Genomic DNA, 9,202 nt, shown 5'->3' on the forward strand with positions numbered 1-9,202 from the left:
TGACCTCTGCCCACAGGACAAGACCTCTACCCACAGGGCATTGACCTCCGCCCGCAGGACATGACCTCTACTCACACAGCAAGACCTCCACCCACAGAACATGACCTCCATCCACAGAACATGACCTCCACCCACAGGACGTCCTGCCTCTGAGGGTGCTGTCATGGCTTCTCCTGAGCAGTAGCCCAGTGACACAAGGCCACTCCTCATCGGAGTTGGGGATGCACTGCCTGCATCCACCCTCTCTGCTCCCAGGTCCACCCTGAGACTCAAGTCCCCCCAGCCCTGGGGTGGCACAGAAGGCTGACCCATGAGGAGCTGCAGCTGGAGAGCTGCTCGGTTTCCTGAGGTCTGCAAGGAGACCTCAGGAGCATGTGTGGGAGGAAACGGAGTGTGGGGAAGTGGAGGAGAGTGTTCCCTCTCTCCTCCTCCCTGCTCCCCTCTCCCTCCCCCTCCCTCCTCCCTCCCTTCCTTTCCTCCTCCCTCTCTCATCTGCTTTCTCCTTCCTTCCTTTCTTCCCCACTCTTTTATCCCTCCACCTCTCCTCCATCCCTCTGTCCCTCCCTCCCTTCCTTATGTTTCTATTAGTGCATAATAATTGCACACCATGTAGGATAAGTTGTGATATTAGCACAAACCATAGTTTGGACAGTTTTATTCCACAGCGCCTCTCCTTTCCCTCTTGTCCTGGGCAGTTCTTCTGAAGAGCTTTGTTGTAAAGGGAGGGCAGAGCATTAGGAGAGGGGTAGTGTGTGATCCAAGGAGATTTCCTTTTTCTTATTAGATGAGTCATTCAGTCAAGGAGGAGCCACTGAAGCCAGGAGAGAGGAAGTGACGTGAGGATTGGGGGATGCCTGCTAGGAGGGGGTCTGCCCGGGCAGGAGGGCTGCCTGGTCACATGCCTGTAAAGCTGGGGGACACACGTGCAGTCCGGGGGACAGTTAAGCTGTGGAACACAGGGCTCAGATTCAGCTTTGAAATGCTTTCAGCAATGGACATCTTTTTGAAATACAGCCCTTATAATTCATGTCTAACAGCCAAGTCCTGGCGGCAGGAGACGGAGGGTGACCAGGACCCACCACGACACTGCCTAGCTCCTCCTGGACAGTCCATCCGAGCTGCTGTAACCGGGCACCACAGACTGAGCGGCTTATAAGCAGCAGGCCTTGGTTCCTCCCGGTTCTGGTGTTGAAGTCTGAGGCCAGCTGCCCCGTTGTCAGGTTCTGACGGGAGCCCCCTTCTGGGCTGCAGTCTGCTGAGGTTTCACTGTGTCCTCTCCTGGCCAGGAGAGTGAGCCCGCTCCTGGGCTTTTCCCAGGGAGCCACCCGTCCACCCTCCAGGGCTCCATCTTCATGACCTAAGCACTCCCAATGCCCTCCTGCAAATGCCGCACTCAGCTTCACCCTAAGACTCTGGAGGGGACATGCACATTCACTCCCTAGCATCCTTCATCTCCCCAGAGTCCTTCAGCAGACCTCAGAACCCCGGGGCCCCGGGAATTAGTCTGAAGAGCTGTGGTCTAGGTACTCTGCCCTGAGCAGCAGCGTCCAGGGGCGGCTGGGTGATCTGCAGGTGGGCTCCCTGTTCAGGACCAGCTCTGTCCACGTCCTCCACTCTGCAGAGGCAGCGGTACTGGGCGGAGGAAACGAGCAGATGCGTCTGCCCACAGGACCTGGGTGCCTCGCCCTCACCCTTCAAACACCAGACCTCCAAACAGGACGGAAAGCCATCCACAAAGCAAGCTGTCCCCGGGGAGAGGGCGATCTCGTTAGCAGTCTAGGCTTGTCTGCAGAACATCTGTCTCCCGCACATCTGTAGGGCGCAGCACTTTGCAGGGTGACCTGGGTTTGTCTTAGAGAACGTAATGGATTTTCTCCCTTTCTTGCTCTGTGCCCTCTCCCTGCACAATTAGTCCATAGAAAGTGAACTTGTTCTGCTCGGTCCTGCAACAGGAGATCAACAGCCATGGGTGAGGCTATGTAGCAGGTAGAACCACAGCTCACGAAGCCCCCGCGTCTGGGCTTCGACACCAGGAAGCACGGCAATGTGCCCAGAGGGCCACTCGGCCAGGAGCTCTGGGGAGGGCGGGGGCAGCTGAGGAGAGATGGCGGGAGCAGAGCAGGCCTGGCCGACTGACCGCCACTTGCATCCTGGGCCAGGTGGGGCCAGGCTCCCACCAGCCTGGCGTCTGGGACCTGAGCAGGGGACAAAGACCCGCCAAGTCTCCACGGAGGAATGCCGCGTGGCCTCCAGAAGCTGGCCGAGCACTTCCTGTGTGCTGGGCGAAGGGGCGCACGAGGGCTTTGTCCTCCAGGCAAACACCGTGGGCCAGAGATGAGCCTGAACCCAGGGGTCACAGACTCGTGGGGCACATTCAGCAATGGGGACCCGGTTCTCTCTCCTTCTGTGCTGGGACATCTTAATCTCCACTGTCCTACTTGAATTCCCTGAAGGGAGTTCCTGACGAGTCTCTCCCTGTCCCAGGCCCCCGGGGGCCCCAGGAGAGGTGGCGCGGAATCCGAGAGCAGGTCCTGTTCAGTGGTCTTCACAGGCCTTGGTTCACCTGTTCCTCAGGATGGTCCTTCCAGTGCGCGGGCTCAGCCAGATCCCATGGGGGTCTCAGGGAGACGCGAGCCCCTCCTCACCTCCAGGATGCTCAGCAGGTTTTACCTGTGGTGACCGCCTTAAACCATCTCCAAGACTGAATCTAGGCAGCGGCTGAGCTGGAACCTGACACCGGAGGTCGGGCTCCGAGGACACTCTGTGTTGCTGGACTGGGCCAAAGTGAAGATCACCTCTGGGTCCAGGTGGTGTGGAGATTTGGGGCCTGACCACCTGCCAGGGCTCCAGACTGCAGTGGGAACGTGGGAGTGGGAAGCAGCTGCTCCTGGAGGTGCCCGGGCTGTGGGCTCTGGATCGGGGTGTGGCTGAGAGCTGCCAGCACCTCCGTGGAGCTGGGAGGCTGAGAGCAAGCCCTGGGCTCCTACTGGTGGCCAGCCACGGGAGAGGACATTTCCTTTGTGTGTCCTAAGTACACATAAGAGGTGTGTGCTCGCCTTGCACAAGGTCACTGGGAGCTTACATGTCTAAGGCACGGCAGGCTTCTGCTCGGCTTCGCCCAGAGCCACTGGGCTTCTGAACCTCCTCGACAGCATCCGGCACGTCCTTCTCAGGCTCTGCTCGGGTCACGTGTCTGACAGATGCCTGCAGGTCACGGACACAAATCCAGACGCTGAACTGACCTCCCTCTCTGAGTCTCCATGGCCAGCCAACCCTGGCAGGAAGTGCAGGAGGTAAACCCACTGGGCTCCTCTGCAGATGCCCTTCCTTCCTTCCTAACAAGCAGAGCAGAGCAGCCACCCTGTGAGGCCCGCGAGTCAGCCTCCGGGAGACCTGGCCTCCTTCTGCATGAGTGTGGCCCACCAGGGCTTCCGCAGTCACATTGAGTAGCTCGGTTTGCGCTGGGCTCTGCCCCGTGGGAAGCCCAGTTCCTGAGACACGGGGTGTTTGCCTGTGCCTGCTGCTTCTCCACGCAGTCGCTGGTGGCTCGTCCTCCCTCCAGAGGAAGGAAGGACACTCACGGAGGGCCGTGTATGGGCCTCAGGCGTGTGCCTGGTGGTGATCCTCTCACCCCTGACTCACCGCAGGGAGCCAACGCTCTGTCACCCAGGGCTCCTCTCGCTAATGCCTGTGACGCGGCAGACACGCAGCTGGGTTCTGAAATGACAGGGACCTTCCCTCAAGGATCATGGACTAATTTTTATTTAGTATACAGTTAGAGCTAAGCTGAAAATGCAGATGTCCCCGATCCACGTTCCCGTGGGGACAAGACTGCTGTCAGGGCTTCCTGAAAGCCGGCTCTGATCAGGGCGAGCCGCGGCCATCGCTGGCGTGACGGAGGTGAGCGGGGTGGGGAGCAGTGCCATAGTCCCCACTGCTGCCACCGACTTCCTCAAGCCTGGGGCCCCATCCGTCGTCCTGCAGCTCCGTTGGTCGCGAGTCTGACCCGGGCCCTCGCCAGGCTGAACAAGGTGTTGGGAAAACTGTGCTCCTTTCCGTGGGCTCCAGAGCAGAGTCCACCGGCTCCGTCCTCGGGAGGCAGAACTGAGCTGCACGTGCTGCTCCCTGGCTGTCGCTGGCCACACTCCTCCCTCCCAGGGGCCTCGCTCTGACCTCTGCACACGGCACCCGTTTCTTAAAACCAGCCATCTTCAGACTCATTCTTGTTCCGTGGGCGGTCATCTCTCGCTAACCCAGCAGGAGGGTGAGCAGAGCAGACCTACAAACAGCCAAGGTGGCCTCTCCTCTCGAGGCCTCACCCTACGCACACCTGCAGGTTCCCTCCTGGAACAGAAGTTCATGCACTGCAGGCCCTGGGCTCTAGGGCATGGGTGTCTTTGTGGCAGGTAGCCCAGAGGGGACCCCTGTGGTCACCCCAGACCCTACCTGCCGACAGCTTTCTGGCCTCCTAGTCTTGGCCAGAAGTTTTGCTGATTCTTCCACATGGTTCTCCTGAACAGATCTGAAAGGTCAGGAAGAGGGTGGGCGAGAGGGGATCTCTGAGCTGCCCGTAGGTCCTGACCCACCTCCGAAGGGTCTGGCCGGCCAGCCTCCCAGTGTCCCTTTAAAGCAATTTGTAGTCTGTCATCCTGTATCATTAACCCAATTAGCTTAATTGCACCCAATTACGTAATCAGTGCAAATACATGAAGAATCCCATAATTAGACGATGTAATTAGGTAATTAATAGATGACGTGTTAAAAATCCATAGGAAACATTCTGAAATGGACATGGTGCCACCACAGAGCAGGGGAGTGGCTAGCTGAGCATCTTGACCAACTCCCTCTGTGCTGTGAGCAAGGCCCACAAGTTGATTAGACTCCAACCAACAAATTCTGGTTCTGAAAACTCCCCCTCTTCTGTTCTGTTCTTCACTCCCAGTTTTTTAAGGTATGCATACCTTTCCTCCTGGTGCTCGCCACACCTGCAACCTGCTGTCACCGTGAGGACCTCATTCGGCACCTTTGCCAACACTCTACTGCAAGTTTCAGGAAGGCCGCGGTCTGCGTTCTCACTGGGTCCCCAGAGTCCAGCCCGGCAGGTTCTCAGTGCTCATCCGTGGACTGAACAACACTGCAAAGTCCAAGAACCAGCGGGCCGTGACCTCAGTGCCCATCCAGGCCAGCGGGGTGGCTCCTCGGACCCACACCCAACAGCGACTGCACGGGGGCCTCCCAGGTGAGCCGTGTCTGCTCCTTGGGAACACAACCACAAGACCTGCTGTTTGCATCTCCTTGAAGGAGAACAGCCCCTGGGGAGACGCGGCAAGTCCTCCCTCCTCCTTCCAGTTTGGTGACGGAGCAGAAGACTTGACCAGGACTAAGATTTACACGTTGGCCCAGATCAGACATTAATGTGCCTTAACTTACTAAGTCTGCTACACTATGCCATCCCTGAAGGAGCCGATTTACAGTCGGACACCAGCTGGTCAACACACCTGTGTCTAGCCTAGGGCTTTTTGGAGAGCCTGCTGCAGCCAGTCAGAGAGCCGTCAGACTGAGTCCTACGACGGGCCAGGTCCATCATGGACCTCTCCTGCGAGCAGTGCAGGCCGAGTCAATGGCTGGCAGGTGTGCAAGTCCAGTCCTGTGAGGGGCGAGAGGCCAGGGGAGGTACGGGCAGGGCAGCACCTTTCAGGGCCGCCTTGCCCAGGCCGGGGCTTCAGGATGCAGAAACTAATATTTACGCCAGCTTCCTGAGCAGGGTGGCCTGGTGAGGTGAGGAGCTGCCTGTCTCATGGTGGTCTTACCTACTGTTTCGAGGGGGAGGGAACGTATGTGCGACGGTGCTGTGGGCGCTGGAGACATCCAGAGGTGTCGAGAGAGTGGGGTGCTGCAAACCCCGTTGAACTGATGGGAAGGAGAGAGAGATGCCTGGACTGTAAATTTCTAGGCAAAGAAGAGCTTTCTCTTGCCCCAAACAGGAGGGTGCTCCCTGAGGACCAGGAAGTGTCTGTTTTATATTTTATACAAATGAAATGGTTCACATATTTTTTTTTGCAGTGCTGGGGATCGAACCCAGGGCCTTGTGCTTTCAAGGCAAGCACTCTACCCACTGAGCTATCTCCCCAGCCCAAGTAGTTCACATCTTATCGTCTAAATTCGCCTTCCCATATCACGTGGCATGATGGCTTGGAATGAGCTGTCAGTGGACCTGCAGCAATCCAGATGAGTGGCTTACCTTCGCTGGCCTTCCACTGGCGTCCGCGTTAGGAGAAACGTGTTGAGGAAGTCGTGAGGTAAATGTGCAAGTAACCCACAGCCGTTCTGTGCGACTCTCCAAAGGTGAGCCACAGAAGCATGCTGGAGTAGGAGGTTCTGAAGGGAATTGTGCAGGACGGTCGCTTCGGTCTTATTCCTGCCAACCCGCCCTTCCCTGCAAATCCCCCTGTCCGGGTCGGCCCCGAGGCCTGGAGTGACGGGCACCTCTTCCAGGCAGTGGTTGGCTGCTTCCGGGTCTTTGCCTGCGCCCACAGGGTGCAGATGGCACGTCTGTCAGCCGGCTGACCAACCCCCACGTGTGCGGCAGCACCGGTGGCTCCGGGGACGCCAGCAGGCACACATCGATTGTCAGTGACGTCTCAATGTCCTGTCGGAGGTCGTGAATCAGAGACCGTCCACAATGTCCCTGTCTTCCGCGTGCTCTGAGGGGCCGCGCTCCGGCTTTGAGCCTTTCTGCCTGGGCCTCTTGCCCATTGCGGGTCAAGTCCTGTTCTCAACCTCGGGTTCCACGGGCTCTGGAGTGCTTGTCATGGCTCCTGCCTCTGCCCACCTGCTGGGGGAACCCGTCCAGAGCCCTGGTGCTGCCCTGTCCGTGCTCCGCGAGCACTCTGGCCACACTGCGATGGCCACGCTCCCATCTGCAGGCGAGCGCTTTCTCTTGGTCATAGCGCTGAACGTCACAGACCACAGTTCCAGAAGGGGCTGCATCCACCCCCTCTTTGAACGATGTCCGAGGCAGGAGGACGACAAGGGTTGTTGAGCCACCTGGGCCTCGGGAAGGAGGGACCCACCTGGCTGGAGTGGGCAGAGAGCAGGGGCTGGGCTCAGACCCTGCAGGTGGGGCGTTCTGAGGGCCGGCTCCGCGTGGTGGCTCCTGGGACGGCTCTGTGGGGGCAGGCCGACGCTCTCCGTCCACCTGTGGTCGGTGGGTTGGTTTAGGTCTTCGACACAACACAGCCCCTTGTTCCCGTAGACCAGCCCACTTCTCTGGACCCAGCGCTTTCACGGTTGGTGTCTCTGCCTCCATTGGACCCTGGGTCTCTCTCTTGCTGGCTCCAAACTCAGAAGGGAAAGGACGTCATGGCCGCTCTGAAGGCTCCCTGGGAAGCAACTCACTGGCCGTGCTGACCTCTGCGAGCACCTGTCCAGCGCCACCCTGCCAGCTCTGCCCCAGTCCTGCTGCCTTCCCTGCTCCAGTGCTGGGGCCACGCGCTCAGTGGCGCTCCTTTCTGCCCTGTGCTGGTGCTCAGTCCTCCCGAGGCACACACTCACCCGACGTCTTCACGTGGAGTAAGTACTTGCTGGTGTGGACCAGCGGCCCCTGGAGTCCTGGGTGCCTGGAGAGGTGGGGCTGAGCGGGAGGAGCGGGGTCGCCAGGGGCATGCCTGCGAAGGTGCTGTTGGGGGCTGCCCTCTTCCTCTCTGCCTCCTGGCCACCGTGAGGCAAACGGGTCTCTGGCCACCTGCTCCTGCCATGACCTCCCGGGTTGCCACAGGCTCAGGACAGCAGGGCCAAGTGCCCATGGACTGACACCTTGAAACCATGAGCCCAAACAAACCTTTCCTTGTTTCCAGTTGATTCTCCCAGGTATTTGTCACAGTGATGGAAAACTGATGACGGTGTTTCGAGGGGGAGGCATGGGTTTGGATTCAGACAGGAATGATTTCAAACGTGAGCCTCAGGTTCCTCATCTGATGTCACAGCCAGTATCAGCCAGGGTTTGCTGCACCAGAAGCCCCTCTAGATCTCCGTGGCTCAATGCAGCCAAGGTTCATTTCTAATTCACACCACGTCCGCAGTTGCCTGGCGACCTTGGGTGCTGCGTCATGCCGTGGGAACCACGTCTTGAAAAGTGGCCCATGGTGGTCATGCAGATGAAGGTGGAGCCCCAGAACCAAGCACTGGGGGCTGCGCTGGAGAGGAGGCACGCCCCTCTGCTCCCTCTCCTTGTCCACAGCTACCGACGTGGCTCTGCTAACTTCCAGGGGATGGGGGCTTAAGGCTTGGTGACCAGGAGTTAAAGGAGGACACGTGTGGGTGGAAATGGAGAGCAGCACAGGAGGGAGGAGACTCTTCCCCGGAGGCCGTGGGAGTCAAGCAGCGTGATTTATGTTCGATGGATGACACCTGGTGGGCACCCCATAAATGCAACCTGAAGTTTGGGTGGAATGGAAGCCACGTTGAAATCCCTGGGAATCCAGAAATGGTGGCACAAGCGTCCAGGAACCCAAGTCTTGCAGAGGGTGGACGCGACAGTGGGCAGTCTGCACTGGTTCCGCTCCCTGCCTCGGCCGCCGCACAGGCCACACAGCCCTCGTGCCAGCCAGGCTGCTGCCTTCACCACTGCGTTCACCCACCCACTGGATGGCACGGGCAGAGGCGGGCAGCACAGCTTGTGGCTTTGTCTCTGCGTCCAGCACATTCTCCTGGCGCCATGGAGAGCCCACCTAGTCCTCTCACTGCCTGGCCAGGGTCATGCCCAGCTTCACCTTGCAGCTGGCTCCTAGGGAAGGCAAGGGCTCCTGTCCTCCATGGGGCGGCGGCAGGGCTGCAGCTGGCCCCCCAGGCGTGGCTGGCTCCCGAGCCTTTACTCCTTCTCCACCCAGTGGCCTCTGCCCACCGGGCCTGTCACAGGAAAGCACCAGCAAACCTTGCCATCTGAGTTCTGGCTGGAGCAGACCCCTCCCTTCCTCCAGGGGCGTCTGGCAGAGGGCCATGGCGGGCTCCTGTGGACAAGGAGACTCGAGTGGACGGTGGACAAGGAGACTCGAGTGGACGGCGGCCGACCCAGCCAGAGGCGTCTGTGCTTTCAGCGTCACCTTCCCCTGGTGGCAGAGACGCACAGAGCCTGGGCTAGCACCGAGCAGGCTGCAGGGTGCCGTCTCCGTTGGCCCCGCTTCCCACGCAGCAGCTCCCTGGA

Source organism: Sciurus carolinensis, chromosome 12 (assembly GCF_902686445.1).
Source record: "Sciurus carolinensis chromosome 12, mSciCar1.2, whole genome shotgun sequence".
In the NCBI taxonomy this organism is placed as follows: domain Eukaryota; kingdom Metazoa; phylum Chordata; class Mammalia; order Rodentia; family Sciuridae; genus Sciurus; species Sciurus carolinensis.